This window comes from Cariama cristata, unplaced genomic scaffold (genome assembly GCF_000690535.1).
Source record: "Cariama cristata isolate BGI_N322 unplaced genomic scaffold, ASM69053v1 scaffold4984, whole genome shotgun sequence".
Classification (NCBI taxonomy): domain Eukaryota; kingdom Metazoa; phylum Chordata; class Aves; order Cariamiformes; family Cariamidae; genus Cariama; species Cariama cristata.
In genome coordinates this window covers 16566-35478 of record NW_009613518.1, presented here as the reverse complement: position 1 = coordinate 35478, position 18913 = coordinate 16566, and the positions used below count along the sequence as shown (strand labels likewise).

The window sequence follows — 18913 nt, the reverse complement described above, 5'->3', positions numbered from 1 at the left end:
AAGTATCTTCAGGAAAAACAACAGCGGTTGAGAAAGGGAGTTCTTTCAGAAAGGGTCTTTTGCAATACCTTGCCATGCCTCAGCAACGGAGCAGTGGTTATTAAGCAAAACCACACTTGGCCATGTTTCTTTTTACAGCTTGTATTTAACACTCAATAGATCTGATATCACTTACCACCTTCTTTTTTTAAGCTATGTTTTAAGTGAAAAAACAAGACATATTGAATTTTAAAAATTTACTTCTTCCAATTTTTGCTTTTGTTTTGACACTGCAAGCAAATAAAATAATAAAGCCTTTCCTACGTAATCTTCCCGTTTCAGAAGGACTGTGCATTTCACAAGAAATGAAGCTACACCATTCATAAATAAATGGACCAGAATACGCTGCTCACGGCAAGCCACGGCAAGCCTTGAGTTGCCCTCCTTCCTCCCACCGCCCTCCCCAGGCGGTCCCATGGGACTGGCTGCTCTGCACTTACAACTGGAACTTGAACCGCTTTGCTAAAAATTCGAAACACTACGAACGGCAAGACCTGGAACTGGCCTGTTAAATAACCCTTAATTTGTTAAGGATTTTCATCACGAAATGCACACGCATGCACAAGTTCTTCATGGACATATTACCCCACAGCTCACCTACACGCTTACAGTGTTCACAAAACCAACTAACGCTCACAGTTTATCAGCTGCACCAAAGCAGACATTTACCTGAAAAACTGCTATAATTCCCACTGTCTTTCTAGCGTCTTCTGTTGCTCTTCGCTGGTTAAGTCCACACAAATGATCAACGACAACGTGAGTCCCATGTCCCCATTAACAGTTCAGAGTGCCAATCTCCATGCTGGTCCTTCAGAGAGTTTGACGGATCATAGTCAACCTGGAAAAAGACGAAAAGTAAATAACAACAACGGTAACGATCATGGTACAAGGTAGGGATGCAACAGACAGGACCAGATTTCTAACACTAATGACCAGCTTCAAGCAAATCACTTCCACAGCTTGATCCAGCTCCACCTGTCTCAAAACTGCCTGCTTCTTCTCTAATGAAGGCTCGAGCCGGCTGTTCAAGTCATAACAGCTCCTACGCAAGGAGCTAAAATTAACAATTGCATTATGCACCGAAGATTACTCACTTCAATTTTAACCTTTTTTAGTGAATTCCAGCACTTTTCATTAAAAAAAGCATTTATACATATTTATATCTAAGCTCATCTGTTTGCTTCAACAGAAATCAAAGAGGGTATGAGGAAAAAGGACTTGCCTGTTTTTTAACTACGGCTTCTGCTCCAATTAAAGTTGCAATAGTCACACGCGACTGAAAAAAAGAAGCTAGGTGGGTTGCTTTTAGAAAGTGACCTGCTTTGCCACGGTAGTGAATCGAGACGTTCATTTAATAAGCCGAATAAAAGTTGAAACGATCAAGAATGGGAGGAGAAGGAAGAAATCCTATTCCCCCAACAACGGCCACCAGAAAAACTTCCTTTGAGGCACCGTTGAGGAGGAAAAAGGAGCTCTCTGGGTTACGGTTCGGAAAATAAACCTGAAGAAAGAGTTGCCTCAGCAATGCCATTTATGCTGCTCATCAGGACGGCGTTTGCCAGCCGAATAGCTGATCTGACAGAAAAGGAGCGTTTTGGGATGAGTCAGACGGATTTACAAGCCGTGGCCGCGTGCCGAACTGTCTTGATACAACAGGCACCTCTTCCCAAGGCTTCCATATGAATCACGGTTCGAGCAATTAGTGCAAATACACAAAAACAGCAAATAGGAGGAAACAGGTATCATTCTACTTCGGGGGGGGGGACCAAATAAAAACCCTGAAATTCATCTCACTCTAATGTCAGACTCCTTGTTTCTGAGGCACATTTTAAATTGTGCACGGTTGCAATTGCAGTCCGGTACACGCGCTAGAACCCACCCTGTTAAAAAGAGCCAAGTTTCAGGTGCCAGAAATGGAATTTAGCCTTTCACAAAAATCAAGTCCTGCTCTCTCCGGGACCACAGAGGAGACCGGCAGGCAGTTCTAGAAACTACCACTGCCACCCTGCAAATTTATATACATACAAATATTTCTTTCCCTCAAACCACTGAATAATTGGTACAGAGTAACACAAAGTAGGTCTTCCCACTCGCTTTTTGGTATTTCTCGCAGGACATTCTCAGAAATTTTCTCTCGCTGACAAACATCCATTGCAATGGAAGTGGAGGAACAATATGGAAAATTATGCCTAAGCACTCAAGCCCATGCAAATGTTTTTCATGGAGCCATGAGAGAAAAGAGCAAATAAACCACCGACTGAAAAAATCTTTCCTCATAACCACCTTCCATTAACCCTTTCCCTCACACTTCCGAAAGAGAAGGGGGGAGGGGAAAAAAAAAATCAACCAAAACCAACCACGAACCAAAAATCCCAAGGAAATACAGTGCATTACAGTTTCACCTGGAAAACAGCCAGGTAGGGTATAGACCGTTGCAATCAAACCTCTCCAAAACTAACCGAGAAATAGATATCTGTACCAAAAACAGGACACAAAGAAGTTATTTCAGGATTCTTCAGTGTTACCATGTGTTGTGAATTAACTATTCATAAGACAAACAAACAGAGCCAAACAAAAACCAGACAACCAACCAACGGGTATGATATCCCATAGCAAGGGAAGAGAGCTGCCCAGACTCCAATAAACACCATTTCTGGTCTTGTGCCACAGATACTCAACATAATCTTATCACGCTTTACCAAAGACTTATTTCTTCATAAACTGAGTTCCCCATATTGTTACACTTAACATCTCCGATGCCAACACCATTTTTCATTTGCAATGTACGAGAAGACCACAGAATCTTAAATTAAAACTACAAGAAAACCCCATAAATTTCCCCAAGAAAACATAAGCAAGTGGAAAATAAGCTTACAGTGCGCAGCTACCATTTTTCAAACCCGCAACGACAATGTTTCTTAGGATGATGTTTTTACAAAATCCTTCATCGTTATCTTCCGGGGAAAAATAAGGCAGGAAGAACTGAGACATACAGCAGTCACAGTCGAGCTCTTCACCTTCCCCCAATATAAATTTCCTCCTCCTCCTCCATTAGGCGATTTACAAGTGATGAGTAATCATTTACATACTACAATACGTAAAATACATTCTGGATGTTTGGGTGGGCTTTCAGAGGGACTCAGGTTTCTATAAAATACTTCAGGGAGAGTATAAATAGCAAAAAGGAACTGGTGAGAAAATAGCCATTAAGAGTGAGACATTTTGATTGAAAATACGTCTCTGTTTCTCGTGCGTCTCCAGGATATCTGGTTATTCAGTGATGAATGCACTTTTTACTGGTGTCAGTCCTGCGGCGACAGCACTGCTATGGAAAAACAGACTGGGTTATTCTCTTTCTTGCACATCAACAGAAACGTCAGCAATGATTTGACTGTCAAAACCTCCAGTACCAAAGTGACGCAAAAGGCTGAACAAATGCACTTTGCGTTTTTGATCCTCAGGTAGAAACTGCAAAGTTTGTTGCTAGGCAAAAATCTTCATCTTTATTTGCAAGCGAGCAAAATTTCATAGGGGTGTTGGGATGTTAGAAGCGGTCTACAGGAGCTTGCGGCACGATTTCAGCCTCTAATTCCTTAAAGCAACCTGAGTATCGCACGCTGCAATGCAACAGAAAATACAGGTGTCCACCAGCCATCCGTAGAACCACTTCAATGGAAATATCATCTGTTTGTACAGCATTTATAAGCACCAGCTGATCAGCTTCCACCGTGGGATGGAAATGTTGGTTTTTTTCTTAAATTCCTTGCTTTATTAACCGGATTTTCACTTTACAAGCTGAGGGTACTACTGAGCTTGAGCAACTACTGTCACACCTCACAGAGAAACGGATGGAAGAAAACGAGTATGGTCACATACGTTTGTACAACACATACCACGCAGATTCCAAGAGAAATCTTTGAGAAGGGATACACTTAATTTAATGAAAGAATTTATAAACTATACTCAGACAAAGAGCTGTCAAAAAAGCACAGAACAGAAAAATGAGCAAAGACATTAGAAAGCCCTCCTCAATGAACATCTGACAGCTGGCCATCAACTGAAATTAAACAGAGAGACATCTAACAAAACCCTAAGAGCCCACCACAGGCACGTAAGCCCCTTCTGTATTATGTATCAGGAAATATTTTGATTATCTCAAAGGTATCACATACCAAAGCAGGAATTTTGAGATCCTTATGCTCCCAGTAAGTACCAACATCTCCTCTCTCAGACGAGATGAGCAGGCTCTAATGCCAAACAGCATACTCTTAACCAAGAGCAGACAGCAGCAGGCAGGATCGAACCCTGCCCAAGTGAAACCCAAGGGTTTTTTCTCCAAATAAAGCTGCTAAGCATAGATGTAAAATCATTGGAGCCTGAATGGCTCCTGTAACTGAAAACTGGCTGACAGTGGTGGTACCTACATGTCAGGATCCTTCTCAACCCACAGTGATTTCCCACCCGCATGAATGGCTCACAGGTACGAGCCCATGAGCTGGAAGCAGAGATGTCAGTCATGATTTCCACTATGCGATATATACCTCATCCATATGTATAAAGATAGCTTCGACTCATTATTGCTAACTCACTCATCAGGTTCCTGGAAACCAACTATGGCATTATCTTAAGATTATCAGTACACACAGCCCTCAATGTTGCCAAACTCTCATGGCTTAAAGCATAAACCTCCTGTTATTTGACATTTACTTAAATATTCCAGTTCCTACCATCAAGCAAATCTATGAAAATCTCAGGTTTCACACTGAAAAAAAAAGGTTCACCCCTCTGGTGGCTTCAAAGAAAATCTTCAGGATATAAAATCTATTGTTAAAAAAACCAACCAAACAAACCAAATGCCCCAACCCAAAACAGAACACAAAACCAAAACCCAACCCCACCACCAAACCCAAAAAAGGCAAACGAAATACATCCTACAGTTTTAGTTTGAACACACCACTACTCAGCTGTCAGTCCTAGTCTTCAGGACCTACATCATTAGACAGGCAGTACCCTGTGCTCCTTCTCACTATCTTTCCACATTTCCCACAGAAATACACGTATGCACTTGGAAGCCACGTTTGCTCCTGTGCACTATCACGGCAGGATAATAATCCATGCCAGCTTCCACACCAAAATGCTTTAGTACGAAAAAAAAAGAAAGAGAAAATCAGGGCTGTGAAACACATGGAATCCTATGAGTTCACTGGTTGTTAACAGACTGAAGGCTAAACCTTAAAAAAACAAGGGAAAAAATATTTTTAAAGGAAATGTTCGAAGCCTTATTTTATTTCCCACCTCCTCTTGTCTTCACTTTGTCCCCTCCCCATCATCACTATGAAACCAGATACAGCGATTGCCTACATTTTCTGCTTCCACGTGCCACAGACCTTTGTGGGTAAAAGGTTATGTAGACTCCCTCACTGTTGGCACTTTAACAGAGCCCGTCAGCAGACACACTCTGTTTCCCAGGAGTTACAGAAACATGAGCATCCTTGTACAAGGAACAGCACAGAGGCCACTGACCCACCTTAAACAGGCCAGCAAACAACCATCAGCGGCAACGGTGGTCAAGTTTGATGAAAACGGGGAGGACTGAAACACACTGGATCAGACTTCAGACCCTACGCAACAACCAGTTGTCTTTTACAAGAGGCGACTAGATGATATGAGGGCCAGCATCCCAGCTGAAGCCTCTGTCTTGGAACAGCGCTGGCTTTCCTCCCAACCTGCACGTGAAACCCAGTATTTACGAATCACAGCAGGGATAAGAACAGTCTAACAAAGAAACAAACTAAACCAAAACAAACAGAAACAAAGCCATTTATTGTGGTTTACACTTGATTCCTTTTTTCAAAGGGATTCTCCTGTTCCTAACGGATTGCCACCAATATTTTCCACTTTAATCCCCTGTCAGAAGACCTCATGTCAATGTCATCATCTTCAGCCAAGTAATAACAACGATGTTCCCTGCAGCTTCCCATATTTCTGCAAAGCCAGAAGCTCTACCCAGGAAAATCAATATAGATGGCCTATAGGGAGAGCCTGTTTTGTTTTGATACTTCAGAAAAGGCTCAAAAAACGCTCTTTGTCACGATGACCACTTGAAGTCTTCCAGGATCACCAGGAAAAGATATGAGGCTTTGAGTGATCTGGCTAATAAATGTCAATCACGCAAGTTTACTAGGAACTGAGTAACACCCGAACTTTTAACAAGCTAACCAGACGTACAAATCAGCACCCTTGGAACGAGCTGTTTGCTTTAGCCCAGCCTTCAACACCGCCCTATGTGTTTCAAACACATACACCAAATTGTATCTCGTTCTCAGACATAAACCTGACAAACTTCTCTAAAATCAAAGTCATTAAACTAACTGCTTTCGCTGTCAGGAGGTGGAAAACAGCGCAGCTCCCGTGACTCCAAACACGGAGACACGGTGGTTCCCAGCCATCCCTTCAACGCACACAAGTCACCTTGCAATACGTTAAGATCATTTTCCCCAAATCCTGTAATGAAAACAATAGCCAATATAACACAATTCAAAGGGAAAGGGGGACTGAAACTCGTCTTTGTAGATAATCGGGGCTACTTCCCAGCTATCAAAGACAGTTGTACCACAAAGCCCTCTTTAGCGACCAACAACTTTATTTTAAGGTCAGAGGGGGTCTAGGGAGGACACTCTAGAAATCTTACTGTAAGGATGCTCCAAGAACCTCACTGCCCTGTCAGGACACCTTCTCCATTACTCCATCGTAGACATGAAATTCTTTATATATTTTTCTTCTTGCGCCAATAGGTGTTCTTTATTTTAAATAGCTTTCCTGATTTCTCCATAGTTCTCTCTTCCTGTGGGAAGTAACTGTGCATCACCTCATTATCTGCTATTAGGTTTAAAGCAGCCGATTTCTTTTATTCGCCAGCTAAACAGGTATATGTTGTTTCCATTACTATCTACATCTAGTCTAATTTTTATCAATTGACTGTCTGCTTCAGCGTTTCCCTACCTCTCTCTCACGCTCCTCCTCCACCAGGACTGCACGCCAGCGAGACAGAAGTTCCTCCACCCATTGATGCACAGTGGTGAACGCACGAGAGGAGCTCTGTTTTCAAAGACACTAAAACCAGTCTAAAGACAGTGAATGTCACAAGGCCATCCCAGAAGGAACACCGTCGTTTCAGTAGGAAACGACTGCCCAACACCTCACAGCATGGATGAGCCTGGGTTCCCCACAGAGGGGTCTCGGCAGCACTGAGGGCGATCGGAGCTGCTGCCGCCGAGCCTGGGAGCTGTCACAGCCGGCCGTGGTGGGACTGCAGACATCCAGTACTGCCCAGGTGAGGTAACTAAGGCCGTTTGTGGTATGCCATGATATGCCCTTATACATCATGAAATCTGGAAGAATATATGGCTTACACTAATTTCCATTTGAACAAAACTTATGTCTATACTTTAGTTTAATGTAGAAATTCTTGAAATATTTTTTTGTTTCTCTAAGTCAAGCTACCCCTCCTCTTTCTTCCTTCAACGCCTTCTCTTTGACATTTCTGTTCTCTCAGGTAACCATGGATTAAGTCCATTCTGCTTTACACACAGGAACTATAACATCAACTTCACCTATTTCTTTACTCAGTTTCTCCTGAAGTTTAAGGACTTGACTACAAACCCCAAGCACCACGCGTCCGCATTTTGAGCACACACGCCTTTGAAGAATTCACTCTACGTAGACCGTGGGTAATAAACGAGCGGCCAGCTAAGCCACCATGCCTCATTCGCTAACGACCAGTTGTGCCAAACACAAACCAGCTGAGTCCAGGGAGGAGAGGAAAAACAAAACCAAACCAAACCCACACCCCACAACCCTAAACAAAACAAAGAAAACAATTTTGTACACTACTAAAAACAGTCTTTGCACAAAACTTTCTGGGCAGCTTCTCCAGAAGCAAAAATTTTAAAACACGTAATACTCAGGACATGGCTGGCCCATAACTTATGACTAATGGCTTTACACTTCTTTCAGCATCACCAGGGGATGGAGGCATAACCAGAACGAAAATGCTGCAGGAACGGACCCAGTATCACTGAGTCTCACATATGCTTTTCCCGATTTTTTTCTTTCCCAATTTATATAATGGTCCCTATATTTCATCCTGCCATTTCTTGACAAATTAGGTGCATTTTCACTAGCACTAGCTTAATTGGCAAACCCTGAAAGAAAATAATTGCTAACAGCAAAGCAGTATTATGCTGATGAAACAGACCTGCACTTAACAACTAGAATTGCCTTAGCAGACAAACACCGACTGCAAAACAGCAAAAAGCTCTCACATAAGAACTGGAAGGAAAAAAAATAATACATTATTTCCCTCCAAAAGCCCCTTTTGATTACCGGAATATTAGCTGGAATAGCACCTATTCCTGTTTGTTCTAATATCATTTTCTGAAACAAAACCAGCCTGCAGCTAAAAGAAAAATTCTTCTTTTTCCAGAAAAAAACAAAAAGCTATAGATCTATATAAGGTTTAAAAAAAACAAACTACAAAAAACTCAAACAAAAAAAAAAACCCCATCGCACACTATGAGGTATTTCCCCCCTCCCCATTTAATTTGCTGCTCAGAAACTGTGCAATTCTACTCTCCATACTCAAGGACAATTGGTATCAAGCTTGTTTTAATGCAGCGTAAGTTTTCCAAGCTCATATTCCAACCAATTTGTATAGCTACAGTTCAAGCCTCCTCTACCAAAGGCAACAAAGGCTAGACCCTTTGAGAGTTCCCAGTACAAGATTATTTTATTATTTTTAATATATTATTAATTTATCTTTACCGACATAGGAACACTCCTAAAATTTCTTCTTGATTGTGTTTATCAGAAAATATATTGGAATACAAATGCTTAGTTGATGGTTTCTTTTGGATAGTAGACTTAGGAGAGCAAGATCCAGTGTGAACAGTTTACATAGCAAAATAAGCTTACTGGATGAGATTTTGTCTAGACACTACTATTCCATCTAAAATCTTGAAAGAGGTAGGAGGCAAGATTTTGGCAATTTTCAATCAAATCTGGAGACACCCCCTATTTTTAACTTTGACTCTCCTAAGAGCAGCTACTTTTTCTCATCGGATCTACAACCTCCTGTTTTTTCATTGCTTGAAGTCCTTCTGAAGAAAATTAAAATTAAGGCAGAGACGTTATCTTACTGTCCTAACACTATAGAGAAATTCTAAACACATATAATAGGTATAAATATCTAAATATTGATATTAAAAACGTACGTGTATTTAATTCATATCTTTTCATTTTAATATAGGCATATTTGTATTTTATGTATAGACATTAATCCCATTTCGTTGGTCCCATTTTGGCTGGTCTCAGGCAATGCAGTTAAGTAGTAAACACCATATATTAGAAAAAGAAGCCCTAAGCATGCTATGGATTGTATTCAAATGCTCTATACTGCCATGGTTTCAAAAGAAAATGAAGAAAAAAATGCCAATTATAAGTATAAATTTGGAAGTTAAAATGCCTAATGATTAAATGCATATTATAAAAGCCAATGAAACACATCCTCCAAGCACTTAAGTGCCAAATATCCTCACTTGTAGAAATAACAAAGAAATCAACGTTTATATCTTTTGTCAATTCCCTTGCCATCTCTAAAAAGATCGTTAGAGATTCTTCCCTTATGTTAGCACCCATCTTAAGGTGTGTACTGATCTACATCACGTTTCCTCATTAGCAGCACCAGTACAACGTACCACACTTTGCAATCAATTCCTGAAGAAACAAACAAAAAAATCCAACTATCAAATCCCAATCGGCTATTTTATACTGTCATGCTAATGGTCAGCGAGAGGAAGAAACCCTCTTCAAAAGCAGTTACAACAGTCAAGGGAGACAAGGCAGAAACCCAGGTTTACAGAGCCGGCGGTGCCAGTTCACAGATCTGCAGCTTTGGCTTCTGAAAAGATCTTGCCAGAAACCCCACGGTTTCGGCGTGATGTTTGCCTTTTCCAGTGGGTAATTCCAGGCTCCATGCAATACTGTGAACAAAAGGCAGAAAAGGTGTTTTGATGTCTGTTTGTGTTTTTCCGGGAAGAAATTACGATCTATATGCGAGAGAGCGCTAAGCAGTTTTGTTAAAAGCGTAACTGGCCGCTCCACATATGCCTAGCCAGAAAGCTTCATGGCACACGAACTAATAAAAGAGAGCAATGAATACACAGCAGAAATCACACATTCAAGCCAATGTCTCCAAGGAATATGTCCTATTAAATTTAAACTAGAAAAAAATATATATTTAATCAAAAAGGGTATTAAAAAAACAATCAGAAAAACAGTGAGGGTTTTTTTTGAGTACTTTAAATCTTGTTATACAGATTGAAGTCTCCACAAGTTCAAATATGATTTTAAGAAAACTTCTATAATATCCAAAATTGTGTTTACCTGCTGTGAAACAATCTGTCTTACTTGGCAGTAGAAACCACTAACTACATCAATGATCTAAAAATACTGAGATTTAAATTACAGGAGACAAGTGCGGGACTGAAGTTCTGTAGCCTGTAATATATCCCATTTCCATTGCAGAATGGCCATATCTCCACATTTTTTCATTGCTGTGCTCAGTATCAGAAAGTAAACAAAAATATGATTATAAAGCACAACACTGAAATGGTAGAGGAAAATATATTTTATGAAATTTGAAGAAAAATGGAGGTGGTGGGATTTTACTAACTATGACAAATTGATACATATCAGAGACAGTTCTACACTACAGATTCTTTAAAGTAAAGATGTCTTTCCAGGCTTGGGTCCCAGCCCGGACCTTAAATGAAAGCCCCACTTAACAGCCTTGTTTAACAGTCTTTGGAAAAACAAAAGGCTTTCATAAAAATTCTAGAAGGTACCTCTAAGATTTCAGAATTTAATGAGTACTTGGGAACTTCAGTTCCCCTAAATTCTTTAACTAAAACTTCACGTTGGCTGGTTATGAATATTTTAGTGGTATTCAACCACATAATCCACTGACTTCCCCTCCCAACACTTAAAAAAGTCCACCTGTGAATACAGTATTTTTCCAACTATTTAATCATATTTTGAGTCAAGGCTGACCTTCCCCTTCCAAGAACCGAAACCATCATTTTGTGTAAAACACAAAGTCTATTTGATTGATACTTCTTAATATGTAACGTTATGCTAGTCGAGTCTCAGGATTTATTTTGATACTCCTCGAGATTTTCACAGGCTGATGAAACAAGACACAAGTACGAGAGAGGGCAAGTCAATAACCGCTCCTGTGACTGTAAGTCCAGTCCTGAGGAACTGCGATCCTTCTTGCAAATCACCCTTCCTAATCAAAAAGACCTTATCCTTTGCATGTTTTATTGTAATGTGTCAAAGCGCAATGGCAAGAATTTATGTCCTTGTCTTTTCTTCTAACATTAAAAATTATCTGCCAGAGAACTTTCTGCAAAAGACAATAAAAGAAGTAAAACTAGCTTACTCTAAGTTTTGCTTAATTTACAACACAGCCTATAGCAAAACAAATCTTCTGAACAAATACGGATTAAAAACCTGTATCTACTGCAGAATTTGAAACACCGAGAAGAGTTTTTTTGGGAATTGCAGTTTCGTACAGAAGAATACAGCAAAGGAACTATTCCACGAATGGCATTGTAAGTGCTACAATATCTGAAAATCACACAAAACAATTATGAAATTTGGTTTGTAAGTATTAATTAAAACAAAACAAAAAACCCCACACCAAACCACAGAATCTCTAGTAAATACTCTCCATTCCAAAACGTGGTGAAAACACTCAAAGATTTGTCATATACAGGTGTCGACCATAAGCAAGCTTACAGATACTCAAGTTTTAGCAGATACCATCAGAGCAATAATCACACACAAGCAACTCTGCTGGAGAATCACTGGACCTTCAATAATGCATGACTTTGAAACAAATCCGCATGATTGAGTGAAACCTTTCACCCCGTTATAGAAATGAAAAATCCCCAAAATACCAAAACTTTTCTTACCGTAAGAAATTTCTCTCTGTGACTATATGAGTAATCACCTGACAGTATAAAAGTTATGGTAATATCTTAAAACAAACTTAAGGGAGGACTTGAAAAAATAATTTTATAACAAAACATATTTGAAATTAGCCTCAGCTGCCTCAGAGAGTTTACTTTCCAAAATACATCAGTTAAAATAGTTGCATCTCTGAGCAATGTTCGCTATCTTCTCCTTAAAATTCCAACTTTCACCTGGATTTCTTTTTGCTGAACAGGATTAACAGGGCTGAAGTTTTTTCCCTTTGCTATTGCCTAGGCTTCTACCTAGGTTGCCTAGGTGATTTTTCACCATTCTTACAGATGAGCACTGGCTTTTACATGCACGTATAATATACACAGAATAACCTGACAAGTTTCGTTTTCTTGCCCTAAAAGTGCAACAGAAAAGAAAGTTACTGTTGCATACCTCAAAAAATAAAGTATCTAGCAGTAAGTTCAGGGCTGTAATTTACTTTTAGGTAGGTCTACAGCTGTCATGAATCAGAAACCTTGTGGGCACAGTACAGGTCGTCCTCTAAATATCTAAGTAACTTACCTTTAGGAAATTTCCATAATTTAGGAAGGACCAAGAACGGGCCCACCAGTAACTCATGTAACTGCACCATGCAGTCCAATATATTAAAGGCTCAAGTAAACACCACCAGCAATGGGAGGTTTAGCTAGTTGAAAACTGTGCCAGAAATGCCCTGATCCTCAGAAGCTCCTGCATGCATGGAGATCTGAACCCACCTCAAGCCTACAATCTCAGCAAGCGTTACATCCGAGGGCTACTTTTTTCCTCAGAGAACAACTAGAGAAAACCCCAAAGAACAGAAATATTTCTCTCTTCTTTCTACCTCTCTTCTGAATCTTGGTTCTCCTGAAAAAAGCTGTTGAGTTAGCCAGCCAGCTCACGGAAAACAAATGTACAAGTTCGGATCTCCCTGCTAGTATATGACCATAAAAATACTGGGTTTTATTAACAGTCAACCTCATCTTGACCTATAAGCAAAGAGTCTTGAGGTTGCGGCTGTCAGAGCTACTGTCTCATAGTACAACTTCCAACATCAATGCAAGATCATCAGCAGCTGCAAACACCTGTGAAACCACAAAAAGCTGGAGCTGCTTTTCAAGTATTTCACATAACACCATGCTTTTAAAGTCTAATTTGTCATTTTAACTAGAATTACAAAATGAAATGGACTGCATCCTGTTTGATGAGGGAAGTACTTCTTAATATATGTTTATGCAGCATCCTCTACATTTTGACAGGAGCTGCTGGGAGCTACCATAATACAGCAAACAAGTCCACCAGCCAAAAAGAGACAACAATGTGGTATGTATGTTTAGGGATAAAAATCAGATCTCTATCAAAACTATAAAAGTCCTATCAGCATTCCGTTAATCGATGTTGAACAGCAGTTGCTCAAAATGTAGGACAATAAAGACTCTTATTAAACATTCATTAAACTCCAAGGAAAGTTGGACACCAAAATATCACAGACCCTTATGAAGGCTCCAGCTTCTTATCATAGTAAGATACAACTAAACAGGATTTCTGCACTTCAACTCCAGTTACAGCAAATTAAACAAAATCACTGTAAACGCAATACCCTGCTGTTGATTACGAACCATCCTGCCGTTCCATACAAACTCCTCGTGATTTCAATGGCAGCTGTAAGAAGAGGATGATGGAAGACAGCCTGAAGCATGATAGTAACACTGACACTGAAAACAGAGCTATCTTCTTCAACTGAGCAGAAATAATCAGACTCTTGCATGACCAGTTTCAGGTCAATCTTCTTGGCCCTGGAAGTTACATATGGAAGTCTTCATTTGGCTGACAGCTAAAACATTCAAACATCAGAACCAAATCGAACAGGATAAAGGAAGGATGAGACTGGAAGCAGGCTAAAAGGAGATGACGCCAGCTCAGGAGTCCCACCACTGGACTGGCGAACAGAGCAAGGTTTGCTGTGCTGTCACAGCGGCTCCGCGATGTCAGCGTCAGCAATGACTGCGAGTTGACTTCTGCCCAGCTCAGGGGGTTAGCAACCCCCGACACCTACATGGTGTAGCCTTGGCACGGGAACCCTTAATTGTACGGCAGCACCAGAACCAAAGGCTGCCTGGATTGCAAAACGGTACGACACTTACCAGTCGGCAGAACAGAAATGTAATTTAAGTATCCCTTTACGTGTGTCTGTAAGCCAAGAAAGCAGTATTTCCATCTTTTTCTAAAAAACATTTATCAGAGATCATTTGGAACGTACTGAGATGTAATGTAGCCGTAATGGGAGCTCACTGGTTTACACTCTCCATTTCACTGCATGCTGTTATTTATTTCTGCTGGTGTCAGTTTTCATTGCAAAAACATTAAATGAAGGAGAAGGACCGGTTGCTATGCAGAGTTCACAGAGATACCAAGATGGCATTCATGACCTGATTTTTATCACCAGCGGGCACAGAAAAAAATTTACATGCCAAAGGAAAAAAAAAATACATTAATGTTACATTTCAAAAGAGATTTTAAAAGAAGTCAAGATTTTCAAAGTGATGGCTCCCACAGCACGCATAATGTGTTATAAGGAATATTCTGTATTGCTATATTCTATGTTTTATGTCTTAATACATATGTGAAATTTAGCCTAGTTACGATTGTTGTGGGAACCGTAGGCAGCCATCCTGATGACTTCATTCTCAACTGCAATGTTGTGCTAATGGAGTTTTGGTACTTAATCTCCTCGTTTGTTTAAAACTGAAGGAGCAAAAGAAAGGAAAAGATACAAGGAAACAGGGCAAGAAAAAGGAGGAGGAATATCATCATTTCTACCTGTTCTAATTATTTCAGTCTGTAGTGAATTTGGTATTTAAAAAGAGCTGAGAGCGCCAAGTATTAGGAAAACCAGTACCTACACTAATACACTTTTAAAACACCACGCAGGCAAATCCACTATCCCTTGTACATATATCGATATATTACTTTGCTATGGCAAGTCCAACGGGCATGAACACAACGCAGTGAGGTCCTCTTTATCGTGTTCCCAGTTACAATGCAGCCAGCCAAGAAAAGACCTCTGTCTCTCAGTCAACTTAAAGATCTTACATTTCCCATCAACAGGTCATAGTAAGATCTCCTCTGGTTCAAGAGAAATTCTTCAGTCCACAACAATATGACACCAAAAAGAATACTAAGTGACAATGAGTTCTGAAGATGGACAAACTCAATCGAAAGGGAAGCAGAGTTCCCTCTTTCCTTATCCCTGGGAGACAGAGAGATGAGATCTGTGGCCTGACCTACCTTCATAAGCCATGTGAAAAGACGTTATCTTGTAACTCTTACGATATTTGCTGCTATATGTTGTTTATTCAGTTTCCATGCTTATTACTTTCCCATCCCCTTTTCACCTTCTCAGTATAGACAAAGCCTGTGAGACTGCACAATACTTAAACCAGTGGGACCTGACCAACCCTTTAAGCCCTACTACAATTCTGAACACTAATCGTTATCATTTCCAGCTTTGGAGATCAGTCAAGAAAAAAAAAAGGCAAAAAATAAAACCCAGACAAGTAAACTCCCTCAAAATCGCACCACCTTTTGCTCAAGGGGCTTTGTGTTTATAAGTTTTGCACTTCCTTCCCCAACCCCGAGTTTCCCACCCACCTACACACAGAGCAACTATTAAAGAGCAGAAAATCCTAGCCACTGGAAGAGTCTTCCCTTGTCTGTTTTCTCCTACAAAAATAGCCAAAGCCACAAAAGGCTAAGAAAATCAGGTCTTTCTTTCAGAAGTGTCTTTGAAGAACAAAGAATAGAGCGGGAGTTCACTGCTCTCTTTTATTGTTTCTCCTTCATCTGACTTTTCCCAACCCTTATCCACATCATTACCATCTTAAATCCAGGTAACTTTTAGCCTGCCCCTAGTCTAACTAGAAATCCAAGAATAAAAGGTCTGAGGATCTTTACGTCTGTATATGGCTGTGGCCAAAGACAGGTGCAAAGGCTGCCAAATGTAATTGCTGGCAGGTTACTTTATGCCTAATGTTGCCGGTTTTTTGTTATACAACCAAAGGTTGGAATTTGAAAGACTGGTGGTCTCCTAAAAGATATTATCTGATAGAACTGCCCATATTTCAGCTGTCAGGTTCAACAAACTGTCTTTCTCCTTTCTTGGAAACCTTTGTTCTGGGAAGCATTTAGACCTCACAAAATCAAAATACCAAGGCACGGACCACAGTGGAGAAATACCAGCACGGACTAACCAGCCTCCAGCATCCATCCCGGTTGCTTGACGACTCAGAAGGAAGCGATGAGGCAGGACTTGTTGGAGTGCCAACTGAATGAAACCTGCTCTAGTCATACTAGTCTACCAAAACCAACATTTCTCTCAAACACATTTGCTTTGACCAATAAAACTTCTGCGTTTAGAAAGCCAACATGTCCCAAAATATTTACCTACCTATCCACAAATATTTACAGAATCAAGGTTCTTTCACTGCAAGTGGTTTGTCACCAATTTTATCAAATCAAAGAAAGGATAGCCATGGCAGAAGAAAGGCAAGGATGGATCTTTTCAACACCGGTTTTAAAATCAGCAGTGAAGGAGAAACCCAACACTTGTGAATATTCTCTCTACCATGTGCAATTCTGATCCACGCTGCTTGAAGCTGGTGAGATCAGAGTGCCATGATGAGAAGTTTTCGTACTTATCAGGAATGGCCCAATTCCTGGCTAACTTGCTGTCTACCCAAAAATCTTACATTTCTCGTATCCTGGCTACAGTCAGAGCATGACAAGAATACTATTGTTCTGGAGGCTCTGGCGCATAGCCATTTTCGTACTTAGGACAGCCTAAGAAATGAAGTATCTGACATTTCAGCACATTGCACAAATGGGACATGTTAGTTTGCAATTTACATGGCTACCTAAAAATGCTCTTCATCTTGTGATATACAGAACTGAGACTATTGACAAGAATAATTATTAAAAAGTCTGTATTAAAAAACCAAACCAGGAAAGAAAACACAAAGCAAAACAAGAGTTTCAAAGGTATTCTTACTCCTGTCACTTCCCACAGATCGATTCACTAAGTTTAGGTTCATCAATACCACAATAAAGGTATTGATTTGAAGACATACATCCGTTGGGAAATGCTTTCTCACTGTTAGGAAGAACATGACTTACCTTCATGAAAATAAAACACAAATGCTACAAATGCATCTGCCGCCCGTGCTCTGTGCGGTTGCATGAACGTGGCTCTCTGCCTCTATTTCTCCATCTGCCTCCCACCTACGCCTGCTCAATGTAAAGGACCCTTTTTTTCAGCGTGTGGGACTAAAAAGGGAAGAGTTTAATAAACCTTTGATCTTGGCTGTAAACTCCAGGCACAACTGCAAAATACAACTCTTTGGATATTCAATTAGAGAGGCTAAAATCAGTCTTTTAAAACAATTTGTAAAACTTTTCTCTTCCTCAAAGGGCTTCTCAATACAAAAACTTCTGAAGCATGAAGTCTCAGACAGAGCGGGGATAATTAAGAGTGGCGGTTCCCATACTTTTGGTGGGTACCACCGCTGGCATCATAACAACTAACAGGCTACTCCCTGGAGAAGGACAAAACCCTTGGCTGTCCAGGCATCGTTCACAGAGCATTGTAAGACGGCTTGCACGCCGCTGGCAGTGCGCACACTACCAGAAGATCTCCTCTAGAGAATATTCTTTCCCTTCCCTCCATTATCAGATGTCTTACTATTATCCTCTGTACTGCAAGAAAGATCTCTCAAGTGTTTAACTTCTGGATAGCCACTTTTTTTTTGGCTTGCCAAGAGTTCAAATGCAATAGGAGAAATCTGTTTCAGGGGAAGTCATTTTCTCAACATGCGAACATTTAATATCTTGTAACCATTGAGTCAAATACCAGACTGCGCTGACTCCGTGCCACAGCAGAATTAGCAGTATTTCGGCTGAAGTTGTGACTGGCAAAGCTGCTGTTCCAACCCTCCCACACCACAGCCCTGTGTGGCTGCTGGCTCTAATTCCGCCCATGTATCGTACACCCGACGAGGGGCCTCGAGATCAGCTTCCCTTCTTCTGTACTGAAAATACTCCGCCACCTCCTCCTGAAATCAAAGCTCTTCTCATTTAAATCCAAACATTAAATGGTTTGCATGAGCGACCTGACAAAACTAACCAAAATATGGCAAAGCATTTAAACAACTTTTTCAAATTCTCTGAAAGCAAAAATGTCCGCATAATTCTCTTTTACATCTGCTTCTTCAGTTTTTACAATCTCTTATGAAAAAGGCTTGTTGACTTCATACGTTAAATATTTATATCAATCCAAGTATGTGAACCAGTACTGTACAAGAACAAATTTCATATACGCAGTTGGAATCTCTGGCAATTCAGATAGGGGCAAAACCAGAGAAAACAAAAAAGAAAAGAATTACATAGTAATACAGAGCCTGAGGTCTGAAGGGATAATTTAAGTACATTAAATTTATTTCTGTTTCAAGAGACAGAACATAAAACTTCTTTCCGTGGTCTTTCTTTCCTCTGCCAAGCACTTCTCTGAGTATGTTCCAAACTCAAAATTACCTCCCAGGAGAGCGGCTCAGGTTGGAGCTTTCTCTCATTGTTTCTGGGTTTGGTCCTACATTACAGATTATGGGTTCCAGATGTGAACTGGGGACGGTAAAAAGCCTACAACTACCACATTTTTGTTTTCTTGGTCCTTTAGGAGATTCTATAGGAACTGAAGGGAGTCAATCTGCTTGTCACCTAGGGACCGTCTCCTGGGGAAGTCTGATCTCAAGGATGT

The 18913-nt window shown here is 40.4% G+C and overlaps 1 protein-coding gene across 1 annotated transcript in view; it reads right to left on the bottom strand.

Moving 5' to 3' along the window:
- Nucleotides 1-1042, bottom strand: part of ARPP21 (cAMP-regulated phosphoprotein, 21kDa) — a 100126-nt gene extending 99084 nt beyond the window's left edge. Inside the window, exons 1-2 of the mRNA XM_009699055.1 lie at nucleotides 973-1042; nucleotides 709-877 (exon numbers count right to left, since the gene is read on the bottom strand). The gene's annotated coding sequence lies outside the window, so the exon portion shown is untranslated. The remainder of the gene's footprint in view (nucleotides 1-708; nucleotides 878-972) is intronic.
- Nucleotides 1043-18913: the final 17871 nt, after the last annotated feature.